The sequence below is a fragment of the Heterocephalus glaber genome, unplaced genomic scaffold (genome assembly GCF_053883595.1).
Source record: "Heterocephalus glaber isolate CG9 unplaced genomic scaffold, H.glaber_assembly_v1.0 deba00001452, whole genome shotgun sequence".
Taxonomy (NCBI): Eukaryota; Metazoa; Chordata; class Mammalia; order Rodentia; family Bathyergidae; genus Heterocephalus; species Heterocephalus glaber.
Window position 1 is genome coordinate 1382596 of NW_028258302.1, and position 13654 is coordinate 1396249.

At 47.2% G+C, this 13654-nt stretch overlaps 1 pseudogene; it reads right to left on the reverse strand.

The window, feature by feature from the left end:
- Positions 1 to 2296: 2296 nt before the first annotated feature.
- On the reverse strand, positions 2297 to 12020 carry LOC101699001 (ADP-ribosylation factor-like protein 4A; annotated as a pseudogene).
- Positions 12021 to 13654: the final 1634 nt, after the last annotated feature.

Sequence of the window (13654 nt, forward strand, 5' to 3'; positions counted from 1 at the left end):
AAACAAAACTGTCTGGTTTTAGGATGGCTTTTCAAGGATGGCCTGTGTCAGCCATCATCTTCCCTCTAGCACACAGTGTGGAAGCATGAGGGGGTGGTTCCCTGGCTGAGAGTGTCAGGTGCCCATGAGCTCTGGGTAGAGAATCAGCCAGAATCCAGCTGGACTAGAACCAAGAGGCCCTGGGCAAAGGAGCTGCTTGGGCCTGAGCCTTCCTGCCTGCCTTTCTAGCTGCAGCAACCTGTTCTAGGGGTGGGGTTCCTAGGAAGTTGTCTTGGCTGGCCAAGTGACAGAACCACTGTCTGACTGACAGTATGGGCATTCTGCCTCCCTGGGGAGAATGCTCCACTGGAAGCTCCTCCATGGTTTCCTTTGCAAGCCCACGGTTCATGCCTTCATTCTAGACATAACCAAACAGAGCAGTGCTTCTCAGATTATTTACAACTCATGTCAAACCTAACTTTTTCTATCATACCCCTTAGATGTTAAGGCAATGTCAAGTCACTATAATATACTTCTAAAAATTGTCCTGAATTTTGGTACTTAACTCACTAAGAACTAGTGAGGAAGAGTTTGCAGATCAGCACGACCCACTGGCCACACTTTGAGTGGAACAGAGGACCCATTATGGGCTAAGGACTGGGTCATAAGTAGGGAAACCCATCTGCTGCCCTGGAGGAACACAAGCTGTAGAAAAAGACATCTGGATTAAATCCTGCCATACCACTTACTGGCTGTTATGCTTTTGTAAGTCACTCCTGTTTGCTGAGCCTCAGTTTCTTTATCTGGGAACAGGAATACCTATTATAGAAGATGCCTCTTTTTTTTTTCTGCCCAATGTCTGGACAATGACAGCCTCTGACTTTCTTTTATGTTTGAGGAGGCTGACCCCTTCCCTTGACTTCAGGGCTGGATATTTAATTTAAGCATGGCCAGTTAGCAGATTCAATCACTCTGGCCATACAACAGGTCTGGAAGTGGGCACCCACCCAAGCAGACCCACTGGAGGTTTGCCTTGGGTCCCTCGCCAGATGTACTAGGAAGAGATGCTCCATCCTGCTAGAACTGCTAAGCACAAGGTGTATTGTTTAAAAGAAATGGCAATACGGAGGAAATCAAGCCAAACTTTGGAGAGAAACACTGTATAAGTTGCCTAGGCCCAAATAAATCTAGAGCTGGATTGACCATGGAACTTTCCACTGAGTACTATACATCTTTTTTCTTAAGTCAATCTGAATTTAGTTTTATCACCTGCAACCAAAATGTTTTAATATACCTGTGATGCTGTGAGATCAGATACGAAAAGGGCCTCCTACCATGTCTGACACAGATTAAACACCCAATTAATGGATGCTGTCATCATTATCTTTATCATCAAGTACTCACTGAGTACCTATTCTGTGCTATGGATTGGGGATATAGAGATAAATCAGATAAAATCTCTCTCCTTAAGAGCTTCAAGTCCATAAAGGGGTATCACGCAAAGAGACTCAGTTCCTGTAATAACCAAGGGGAAAAAATCATCAGGGTCAGCAGAGGACTAACCAAGGACCATAAGAGTGCAGGAGGGAGAGGTCATGCCCACCAGGGACATAGCTGGAGATTATGCCATTCGCTCCTCCTTCTCCTGGCCACTGTCCTTGCTTAGACTCTCAGTTCTCCTCCTCCAGCTGTCTTTGGCTGCCCTATCGACATATGCATGCAGAATAAGTCACATTGGAGAAGGCAGTTTCAGGACCAGAGGCAGGGACCCATGGTAGAAATTTGGCAAAATAGCTCCATACCTCAGCCTCCTCAGCTGTGAAATAGAGATACTGTCTGTCCCTGACCCTTCAGGTTCTCTCAAGGACTCTTATAGTCATGAGTGAACATAATTTGGAAGCCTAAAGTGCTGGTCATTCACCTAGGCCTGTGGCTGGAATTTTATCAATTTTCCCAAGGCCATGTGGCATGTGCAAGTATATAAAGCAGAGAGAAAGGACTTTGTCAAAAACATCTGATCTCTACTTACCGGCTGAGTAACGTTTTGCCCAGAGGTCAGTTTCTCTGAGTCCTTATTTCCTCACTTATAAAGTGGGGATAATAATAGAACTGTGACAATGTAGATAAAGTACACAACACACAGTAGGTACTTTAAAAATCAGCTTCTTTTTTGCACTTAAGTATACCTCAAATACTTTATTTTTATTAAAATTAGACCAACTTAATTAAATGCTGTCTAGAATTAAGAGATAGCATTAAATCATTTGATTCCAGAAAATACTAAAAAAAATTTTGGCCAAAACTTTAGAAAAGCACTTCTTCCTTATCTCAGTGTTAGCAATATAACTCTTTGTGTATTAATCTATCTTAACATTTCCGTTCATTGGCATTTTACCTTAATATACAAAGCCTTATATGCAATTTCTTTGCAAAGTCTCCCCCAAAAAAGATATAAACACAAAACACTAGGCAGACACTCTTCAAAGTTTTATTTCCCATCCCCGGTACAAAAAAAAAAAAAAGTTTTATTTCCCTAGGGGATAGGGGTGTAGCTCAGTGGTTGAGGGTTTGCCTAGCATGTCCAAGGCCCTGGTTCAATTCCCAGCACCCTCCCCCCACAAAAAAAGTTTTATTTCACTAACTTCATGTCAGATTTCCACAATTGTTTCTGATCAATTTACTGACCTTTCTGGGCTTTCTAAAATGATAGTATCAAAAAACTGGGGGGTAAGGCGAAGAGACCACTCTAAGAAACACCACATTTATTCATCTTCCACAAGGCAACAGAGCTAGGCATCGGATTTTTCAATAAATCAAAGCTTTAATTTCATTGCATCCAGGAGGGTAGACTGGCCAACTAGGCTGTAGACATTCTTCCATTTTTCAAAATCAGACTAGAGAAAACCTACTCCACACATTCATGAGAAGGTACTGATACTCATCTCTTCTTTTTCTGTTACTGCAACATTTTTCTTTCTTTAATTAACACATCGTACAGTTTTGCAAGTTCTTCCTTTAGTCCCCTCTCCTATGCTTTCATGGATAGGATGCAGATGCCAAGGAGTTAATGACTCAGCTCATCCACTGCTAACAATTTCTCAATTTCTGCAAGAAACAGTGAGTTCCTCAGGTCTTATTAGCAACTGTAAGTACAGGGACTTCTTAACTTTTGGATATCTTAGTCATTTTATGAAGTTCAGTTTTGTCTTCTTCCATTCTTTCAACATCAACAGAGTCCAGTACAATATTGTCTGTCCATCTGATATGTGACTTCCACAGTGGCCTTGGCCCTGACCACCTACATCCCAGAAGTGAAAAGTCACTGTTTTAAAATTTCCTAATGTCACCTTCATTTTCTCAGTGTTAAATCCTTTGGTAGATTCAGTTGTTACAAATTCATTGAACTGCAGAGTATATAAAGCAGTTGTCTTTCCAGCGCAGTTCAAACCCCGAATAACAATGGGGAAGGACTGGGCCAGGGATTTAGCTCAGTGGTTCTGTCACCTGCCTTGCAAGCACAAGGACCCGAGTTTAATCCTCGGTACCAAAAATAAAAAATAAAAATAAATAAATAAAAATAAGCAATGGGGAAGGACTGAAGTGAAGGAATCCTAGACAGAACAGATGTCTAGTCTGAAAGTCCATTCTCCATTTCCAGCTGCAAATGAATGTCCCAAATTGAAATGCTTCATAGTGCTTTAGAATTTCTCTTCCTAGGTGATCCAGCTACAAGTCTGTTCCCAAATCAGAGTCCAGATCCAAATGAGAAAGCATTGACAGGCCTTTCTATGCAGGGGCAAAATGCCCCAGGACCATTTGGCTTATATCTCCACACAGCTTTCTCTATTATTTTTAAGGCAATCTAGTGTAGGGAAAATCCTACTAACGCTCAGAAAAGGTTTCCTGGTCTGCTCAGCATACAGCTTTCCTCACTGGCTTCACCATTCTGATGCTTCCTAAACAAGATGTGTCCTGGAGATGTTCCTTGTGCCTGCCAAAAATGCACCCTGCTCTTGGTATCCTCTACTTTCCCCTCCTTTCCCCCCCAACAGATCCAACAGATCCAATCAGTTGCCAAATTCTGTCCCCTCAAACTCTGCCATGGGCTTTTACCAGGCCATCTTCCCTGCCCATCTTCCCACTTCCCTGCTGCACAGCCTCAGCCCAGCATCTCCTACATGTCTCTCAACACTCCTCCCCTGCAGCACATTCTGGAGCTTTCTACTGCAGAGAAATAAATGCTAAATCTCAAGTAGGGACTGCTGAGCTTCCATGAATCCTTCTCAGCTTTTCTTTCTCTAACAAGGGGATTAGTACCCTGCCCATAACAGCTTATCTCTTTCCAAAAGCCTCCTCCAGATCTAGTGAGTGTTTCTGTACACACAGATGTTTTGCTACCTTGAGTAGTCACATCTCTCTGCACAAGTGCATTCACCAGCTGCAGGAGGTAGCTCACCCACCTGGGCAGTGTTGCATAGCCAGGTTGTTAATACCCCTGTAAACAATCCTCAATCGTTGTGGTACCTACAGGTGTCAGCAGACAAGTAATCCAATTTCCTTGCCCTCTATGGGACAATTCTGGAAGGTGTTTGACCCAGTCTTTTAGGGTATTCCCAGTGGGAGTGAGTTACCCAAGCAGTAACTCTTTCACTGTGCTTCCTGGGAAAACGCTCTCAAATGAAGTGCTTGTGCCTACATCTCTGAGTCAGCATCTGCTTTGCAAGGTACCCAAATCAGGACACTTCCAAAGTGGCATTCCCATCACACCATTTCATGCACTTTTAACTCTAGCCAGCTTAAAACTATGTTCCTAGTGCTTTCTGTGCCCTTCACTTGAATGCCTTCCTACTTCTGTCATCGCCCACCTATTTTTCAAGAATCTGCTCAAATCCTTTTCGTTCTTTTAAGAAAAGCACAAGGAGTGATTGCTCAACTCTTTGAACTTCAAAGGGAGCAGTTTACCTCTTCTTTTTGGTATGACCTTTGTTCTCCAGCTCCCTCGACCTAGTTGAATCCATTGACAAAACTCTCCTGTCAGCCTTTGTTCCACTGGTTATTTGCTACAACCTTATCATTTCCCAGTCCCAGGATCACAGTTTTCTGTCACTCTGGCTCCAGGAGTGCCTGCTCCATGAGGTTATCAAGTTCTCCAATCATCTCCTCCTTGTCTCTCAACCCCTCCAGCCAAGACCGACCCTACTACCAAATACCAGAGAATTTGCCCCAAACTCACCCATCTCTTGACCCCTTCCATCTCTCCGGCTGCGCAAAACCCAGCCCTGTGTCAGTTTACCCTCTACCAGTGGCCTCAGAAGCAGTGCAAAGCACTTAAAGAGAATTCACAGAAGTTACTAGCGTTGGAATACTGGCTCCACCACTATTTACTGGATGACCCTGGGCAAATTATGTAAGTTTTTTTTCCCCGTAAGCTTCTGTAAAAGAGAAAAATAATAAATCATACTGCTTGTTGAGGTTCAATTTTAAATGCCAAAGACACAGCAACACCTCAGTGACCAGTTACATAGATATCCTTTTATTACTATGTGCCAGAATTAAATGAAGTAATACATATAAAGCATTTAGAATTAAACCTGTCACAGGCTAGGTGCTCCAGAAATATTAGCTGCTATCATTATTATTTGTTTTTTAGGGCAGCTATAATAAATTACCACAAAGCAGGTGGCTTACAACAACAAAAATGTGTTTTCTAAATGCACCAATAAAATTAATTTTTTTAAAAACTGTGTTTTCTTACGGTTCTGAATGAATGGCAGATGTCTGAAATCAAGGTGTGAGCAGGGCTGGCTCCTTCTGAAGCTCTGAGGGAGACTCTGTTCCATGCCTTTCTCCTAGCTTCTAGCAGCTGCTGGCAATCCTTGAGGCCCCTTGGTCTGTAGCTGTACAACTCATCTCTGCATCTGTATACGTGTGACCCTCCCCTCTGTGTCTCAGTCTCCAGTTTCCCTCTGACTTGCTCTTATAAATATACCTGTCATTGTATCTAGGGCCCCCTCTAAATCCCGGATAATCTCATCTGAGATCCTTAACTTAATTACATCTACAAAGACTCTTTTTTCCCAGCTCAGATCACATTCACAGGTTCCATAGATGAGGACTTGAACATATCATTTTGGGGACACTGCTCTCAACCCACTACAATTTTACTCTTCTACAAAGAGTTTCAGTAGAAAAGTAAGAATGGAAACCATATTGTTGAGGATTAAGAGACAAAGGTTAAAAAGGAATGCAGATGGATGGATGCTCGGAGCAGAAGAGGGATTTTTGTTCCTGTTTAAAATATGGTAGATCTTAAAGATTTATAAGAAATGAAGTGAGAATCTGACCCCAGAACAGAGTCACCATCAAAAAATCAGGACTAAGGGCTGGGGAAATAGCTCAGTGGTACCATGCCTACCTCGAAAGAGCGAGGTCCTGAGTTCGATCCCCAGTACAAAAATAAATAAAAAATCAGGGCTCAATGGATGATTCAATGAGCCCCAGGATGGGCCAGCCACAGACCAAGAGTGGGCCATTCAACGAGTCAGAACAGAGGTATAGCTGGAGGAGAGAAATGTGAGCCAAGGAACCACCAAAGACAAGAGAAAACATAACCAACCAAGCCTTTGGTGGAGGAGCTTGAGACTTAAAAGGGCTGACTCAGAGATCACTCATTGGGCAGCTTATAAAGCACTCATCAGTTTCTCATCTGAAGCACCAAATACTGCTGGAGGGCAGCTGAACTATCATGCCCCTTGGATGGAGGAAGACACAGAGACCCAGAAAGGTATTGAGGTTACTGAGGGACACACAGATAGTTGGAGGGTTCCTCAGAGTCCCCGGATGAGGAAGCAGGGTGCCCAGGGAAGTCCTTTGTCCAGAAGCAAGTAGGGACAGTCACTGAGGCCACCATCAGGGATTTTTTTATTCTGTTGCTCTCACTCTCATTTAACTCTCCTCTCTGGGCTTCTGTAAGATGGTTCTTTCCTGGTATGCCACTTCTTGGATCTTTCTCAAGAGCCTTTCCAGGGTGCTTGTTGTTCCTCCAGTCCTATACAGCAAGTGTTCTCAAAGTACTTCTCCCTGACTAAACTTTTGCATCATAAGTGCTGACAATCTTGGGCTCCAATTCTTGGCCTCCAGTCTACAACTTCCAACCTAATCTGTCCAGTGGTCTGTGCTGACTCCAGATTCATATATCCAGCTGCCTGCTGTATTGACCAGCTGGATGTTCCATAGCACTTCAAACCCAACAGACTCAAAATCAGATTCACTTTATGTCTCCGAAATTCAGTGATTGGCACTGCCAACCACAAACCTACCTCTGCTTCTCCTCCAGCATTCCCTCAATTGCTAGGAGCTGTCTGTCTCTTCTGACTCATAGATAGTCCTGACCTTTCCTCCTTCTCACCATCCTCAGGCCTTGTTGTCACATCTTATCTACACCCTACCACAGGCTCCCACCAGGTCTTGCTGTTTGCTGGCTTCTGAAGTCCATTCTCCAAACTTTGATATCACAATTTTCTTCAATTACAAAGACGATCCTCTTGCTTTATGGATCTCAACTGGCTTCTCAAACCCTGGTCAGTAAAGCAAGCTGGAATTTTATGATCTGTCTTCTGCCATAGTCTCCAGTCTTCTAGCAGCTCCACAAACCTCCTACTTTCTAGCCACACTTGCAATTTGCTACTTCCCAATCCTCCCTACCTTCATCTAAGTTGTTCCTTCTGCTTCTCACTACTCTCCACCAAAAGCCAGCTCAGGGATCTGCTCTTGCAAGAAGTTCTTCTGGGAGATTACCAGGGAATCATCCCCTCTAAATACACTTTCCTCACTTACTTTGTCACACTGCTTACACTACATGATGGTTTTCTACCTGTCCTGAACTCAGGACCTTTTGCTTGCCAGGCAGGCGCAGCATCACTGAGCTATATCCCTGGCATACGTGGCTCTTATTAAGCACTGCCAAATAGTTCTCTAGAAAGTTTGTGTTGATTTATCTCACTACTACATTTGCAAGGTTCTCTGCAACACTGCCAGCATTGGATTTTACTATTTTTGTTCATATTTGCTATTCTAGCAGGCCTGCAGTAGTGGTGGTCTCTTCCTTCAGGGAGTGTTCTCCGCTCCTACAGAAGTAGTTATGGTAGAGTATAAAAAGAGACAAATACAGGGCAGCACAGGAGACTGTGGGAGGCCAGGGTGAGGTAGGGAGAGTCTAATCCAGGACATGAGGTTCAAAGAAAACTTCCTGAAGGAGAGGACACCTAACTTAGACCCATCAAGCTGATGTTTTCAGTTGCCTCCTGTCTTCTGTAACAGCCTTACCTACATAAGCTTTTCCGATCTTATCTATCTTCCAGCTAGTCTTTGTTCAGCCCCTGCTGTGGCATTGCTGAGTCCCCGTACATGTAGGAATCCACACTAACTCAGTGGGAGCAGATCACTTTTCCCATCTCACAAACGAGGACACTGAAACTCACAGGAACCATGAAGCTAGAGACAAGACTCGAACTTGCACCCTCTTCTATGTGACTGTCCCTAGGCCAGTGCTCTTCCTGCCATTCCTGTTAAAAAGGAGCACAGGAGAAAAGAAGCCACTCCCTAAGAATGACTTATCCCAGGTCAGGCAGAAGGCATTTTTCACATTACTTCACTCGCTGCAACCCTGGAAGGTAAGTAATACCAGCCCCAGTGTACAAAGGAGGAAAAGGTAGCCAAAAGAGTCGAGCAACCACCCAAGGTCACATAGTAAGGCAAGTCCAGGGGGACCCAGAATGTCCAGCAACATAAACTCCCACCCCTATAAAGTGCCCACTGCCCCCACCTCTCTGCCACACTCATGTCAGAGGGAACATTCCCGATCAGCGGTGCTAACCCCTCACACCTCAGAATGGGATGTGATTTGGAGATAGGATCTTTGTAGAGGCAATCAAGTAAAAATGAGATCATTAGAGTGGGCCCTAATCCAGTATGACTGGTGTCGTTATAAAAAAGGGAAATTTGGACACAAAAGCAACAGGCATAGAGGAAAAAAGATATGAAGAGACAAGAAAAAAAAAGCAAAGAACTCCCATGCTACCAGAATCAAGGAAAGAGACCTGGACAGACCCTTCCTTCCCCACAGCCCTCAGAAGGAAACAAGCCCGCCAACACCTCGATCTCAGACTCCAAGGTCCCAGAACTGTGAGCCGATACATTTCTGTTGTTCCAGCCACCCATCCTGTGGGACATTGCTGGGAAGCCCCAGTTAATTAACACAAAGGGAAAACCAACACCCCAAATGGGCACCTGAAGACGCTTTTGAACAAATGACTTTTGTGATTGCAAATTTTTACATGTTTTTATCAAAGAAAATTGGGAAAAGATTAGAACAGTGTAAAGAAAAAGATTAAAAACACATGTTCATTCCCTTTGCTGTTAGTGTTTTGGTGAATTTCCTTGCACTTTTTTGTTTGCTTGCTTGTTTTTCCCCCTGATGGAGTTGCTAGATTCTTTGGGCTGCTGTGAAGCTTGAATGAGAGCCTGAATGAGGTAAACTTACCTCACGGTTTAGCACTCTGCCCAGTAGATATACACATTTATAGAGACAATGTATAAAACGAGAGTCATGCTGTTTTATAACTTCCTCTCTTCACCTACTAGCTTGGTTATTTCCCCACGTATTTAATATTCTTCAGCAGCATGACATTTAATTTCTGCATAGCCTTCCATCTACAAATGTTGCAAAATCTAGTTACCCAATTCTTTTTCATTGGATATTTATATAATTACCAGTTTTTCCCAGTTATAAATAAGACTGGGATAAATCCTCTTGAATTTAAGAGGCACCTCCCAAATAAGAGTGTTCAATCAAAGCATATCTCTTGTAAAGCCTTTTGTATGGACTGTGAAATGGTCCTGCTGAGCTGCCCCACAATTTACCTCCTCAGCAGTGAGACGGTCACTTAATTCCCCCCACACCTTACCAGCATCTGGTGTTTTCCCTATTATTGTTTTGACCAGTTCTATAGAGAGGAAAAACCAGAATCTCCTTTTCATTTGTACTTTGGGACTTCTAATGTTTTCATAAGGTTTTTTGTGTTTCTTCAGTGAACTATGTTAATCGTCCTTTGCCCATTTGGTCCACTGGTCAGTTCCTCTCATTGTTAGGGGTTTAAGGGGACTTGAAAGGCCGCTGCAGATGGGAGCCCACGGGCAGCTTCCTCCCCGCCCTTCTGACCCTCCTCCTACCCCTTTCCCATCCTCCAGGGCTTTCCTTTGCTCTCCAGGGAAGCTTTGTCATTCAAACTGGCCCCTGCTTCCTAGGGCCCTGGGAAAGTCATCTTTCACCGCCCTCTCCACCTTTTGATACTTTCCCTCCCAGAGCCCCACATTCTTGTGCCTCTCCCCACCTCTCCCCATGCCTTGCACATCCTCCCTCGAAATTCTTCATGGAGGCCCAAAGCCACAAGGGACCAGGCTGACCTAACCCTAGTTTAGGAATCCCACTCCACCCTGCTCAGGCCTGAAAAGGGGAGAGAGCTGGGAGACGATGAGGGGTTCAGTTGGCCTCCGGAGAGGTCTGGAAGAGAAAGGGAACAGCGTGTGTGTGTGTGTGTGTGTGTGTGTGTGTGTGTGTGTGTGTGTAAGAAAGAACCTGTCTCTGACGTCTTCTGATGGCTGATGTCTTTTTGGAATCCAGCTGAAATGCCAGGCCAGAAGCTCACAGTCTGTCACCTCACCACCTGCAGGGCTGCATCCAGGAGAAATGCGGCAATACATGTAGGGCATTCTGGCACAAATAGGCGCACAGATCACCATAAAGCCCCTGGACCAAGCCTGGCTTCTCCAAGAGAGCTGGGCCTTGGAATTCCAGTGAGGTGCACTGCCCTTGGGGCTGCAGAGTGTGTAACAGGAGGAAGGAACAGCTTGGGCGAAGCTAGGGGGCCAGAGGTCCTGAGGGTACAGCTGAGGAAATGAAGGGACTCAGCACACACAGGGGTCCCTAGGCAGTGTTTGGGACTGAAGGGGAAACTCTGACAGTTGGGGCAGAGGGCAGGACTCCAGGCTGCACTGAGCTTTAGGGCCCGCTTCACCCCCACAGTAGACGTTTATATGGCCATCCGGTCCGTGCCAGCGTGCTGCTGACCCCACCCTGGACCGTGAGGGGAGAAAAGAGTGACCAAAGCAGAGGCCACCCCAGGACAGTAACTAAAATCGAGGCAGGGGACACTTCCTATAACCGTCTTTGACCTGTGCCTTTGGATGCGAATTTATCAGGGAATGGCAGGTGGAGGAAAAGGGACTTGGCAGGCCGAGGGTGGCGTGAACCCAGAATGAAAAGTGAAGTGCGGCTCCTTTGAGGGTGGCCGAGCAGTCCACGAGGGTGGAACGCAAGCGAAGGGACAGGACGTGAAGCGGGAGAGGGGGCCCAGGGCCGAGACCCCAAAAGACCAAAGCTAGGCTAGGCCCTCCACAGCCGAGTTTCACAAAGATCGGGCTGGAGGTGGCTGCATCCTCTGCCAGGCCGTGTGAGGAGGGGGCGGAGAAGGGAGCAGAGGCCCGGCGCCCCCCGCCCGCAGCCGGCTGCACGTAGCGCTCGTAGCTCTGCGCGCCGGGGCAGGTAACAAAGCGGCCAGTGTGGGCCGCATGCCGGGGTGGGTCCCGCCCGCAAGCTGCGGGGTGGGGGTCGGGCTGAGGCGGAGAGGCGGAGGGGCGGAGGGGCGGAGAGGCGGAGGGGCGGAGGGGTGGGGGATCAAAGGGCGGGATCGGCCGCCCCAGGGCCCCGCGAAAGCGCGCCCCCCACCCCACCCCCACCCCGTCTTACAGACCAGGTGGCCGAGGCCCAGGCGTGGCCCCGGGTCGTGCGGGGAGTCGTAGAAAGACAGCTCCGCGTTAAGCGGCGGAGGGAGGGCTGTACTGGCTCTCGTCCCGCCCGCACCCCCAACACACAGACACCCGGTGTGGGAACGGGACCGCGCTCCAGGCCTCTGGCGGAATTCGGTCTCCTTGAACGTCCGGGTGACTGATCTGCGCTCCAGGCAGTCTCGTCTAGGAGGCACGAGGAGACTACCTGGGTGGACTGGTTTCGGAGCGGCTCTTAACACAAGATTTAGAAGCAGTCTTGTCGCTCTCCAGGAAGGGGCAGGGGTGGCGCTGAGGAGGTTAGGGGGCAACCAAAGCCCTGCCTGTCGACATCACTGTATGTCCCCCTGCCCAAGGAATGCCATCTTAGGTGCTCGTAGTCCCCCCAAAGACATGGTATCAACCCACGCGCTGTGTAGACCTGCTGATGGCGTCTACGCCTGAGCCCACGCTCGTGCCGGCGGGTTGCTCCCCACCAGCCACCCAAGAGATCTAACTGTCAAGGGGAGCTGGAGAACAAAGTCCTCGGGATCCATCATCCCCTTCCCTCCCCCCGGCTCACTCTTTTGGTCCCGGGCCCTTTGTCCTCTGCTAAGGGCAATCCAGGGGCAGTTGTAGGAGGAGGACAAAGCCGCTTTGGAAGGGAATGTCCTCTGCCTAGGAGCAGCTGCCTTCCCGGTGGCCCCACAGCCCAAGCCATTGCTCAGAGGCCCCCACCGCCCACCAGAGCTGCCCAATTCAGGCCAGAGGGCTACCCAGGGTAAGCTTTGCAGCCAGAGAACAGGGAGCTGAAAGACTTCCTCCTCTTCCAGCAGGAGAGGGGTGGGGTAAGAGGATGGTGGCTGGCTCCATTTCCTCACCAGGAGAGTAAGGTACCTGGCTGGCCGATGGCTGTGACCTGGGCCCCTCAGTTCTGCCTTTCTGAACTGCTATGGAGCTTACCAGCAGACCTGAGGAAAGGGGCCCTACCTTTCCACCTACCCCAAAGCCCCATTCCTGAGGTGCACATAGCTTGCCACTGTCTCCTCTGGGTTAACTAGAGAGGAGTGAAACCAAACCTCTGCCCTGAGGGTGATCAGGCCACTGAAAAAGTCTCATACACAGATGCAGGCACCAGGCTGAGAGAAAACAAATGAATAGATGAAAAAGTAGATGAGTGAATGAATGAATGTCTGAGGCCGTGAATTCATTTGGATAGACATCCCTCTGCATGTTCAGGCTGGGACTTGTTGCAGATGATGACTGCTCTGACCCTGGTGTGGTCAGGTACAGTCCCCTCAGGGGCTGGAAAGCTCTCAGGTGAGCCTGACATCCACAGGTGGAAGCTTATTGATCATCCAGAGTGAGTGTATTGAGGTGGTCCCCTCCCCACCATGCTGAGAACTCCTTTCCATCCCAGCAGCCCCTACACTGAAAGCCTGTGGCCTGTAGACCTATGCCTTACACTTGAGTCAAAAGACAAAGACCTGGACTGCAGATGGGCCTGGCCATCTTTGCTTTATAGATTTGGATCTTATGAAGCACTGCCCCTCTATACACTCTTCCCCACCCCTCCCTTTACATCTAGCTGGATCCCTGTGCTAGCAGCTCCTCCAGGGGAGAAGCTGATCTCCTTCATCTCTCTGTGCCCACCATTGTCCATCATTGTCCAACACATGGTAAATCACATGTCAGTGGAAGTCAATATTTGTTGAATGGTGAGTGATGAGTGGAAACATTTTGTTAACCAAAGAGAGTTGTGCAAATATGAGGGCTTTTGTCATTTTGACAATATTTTAAATCACTGAGGCTCAGAACTCGAACATTATCTTACTGACTCACTGAATCTTCC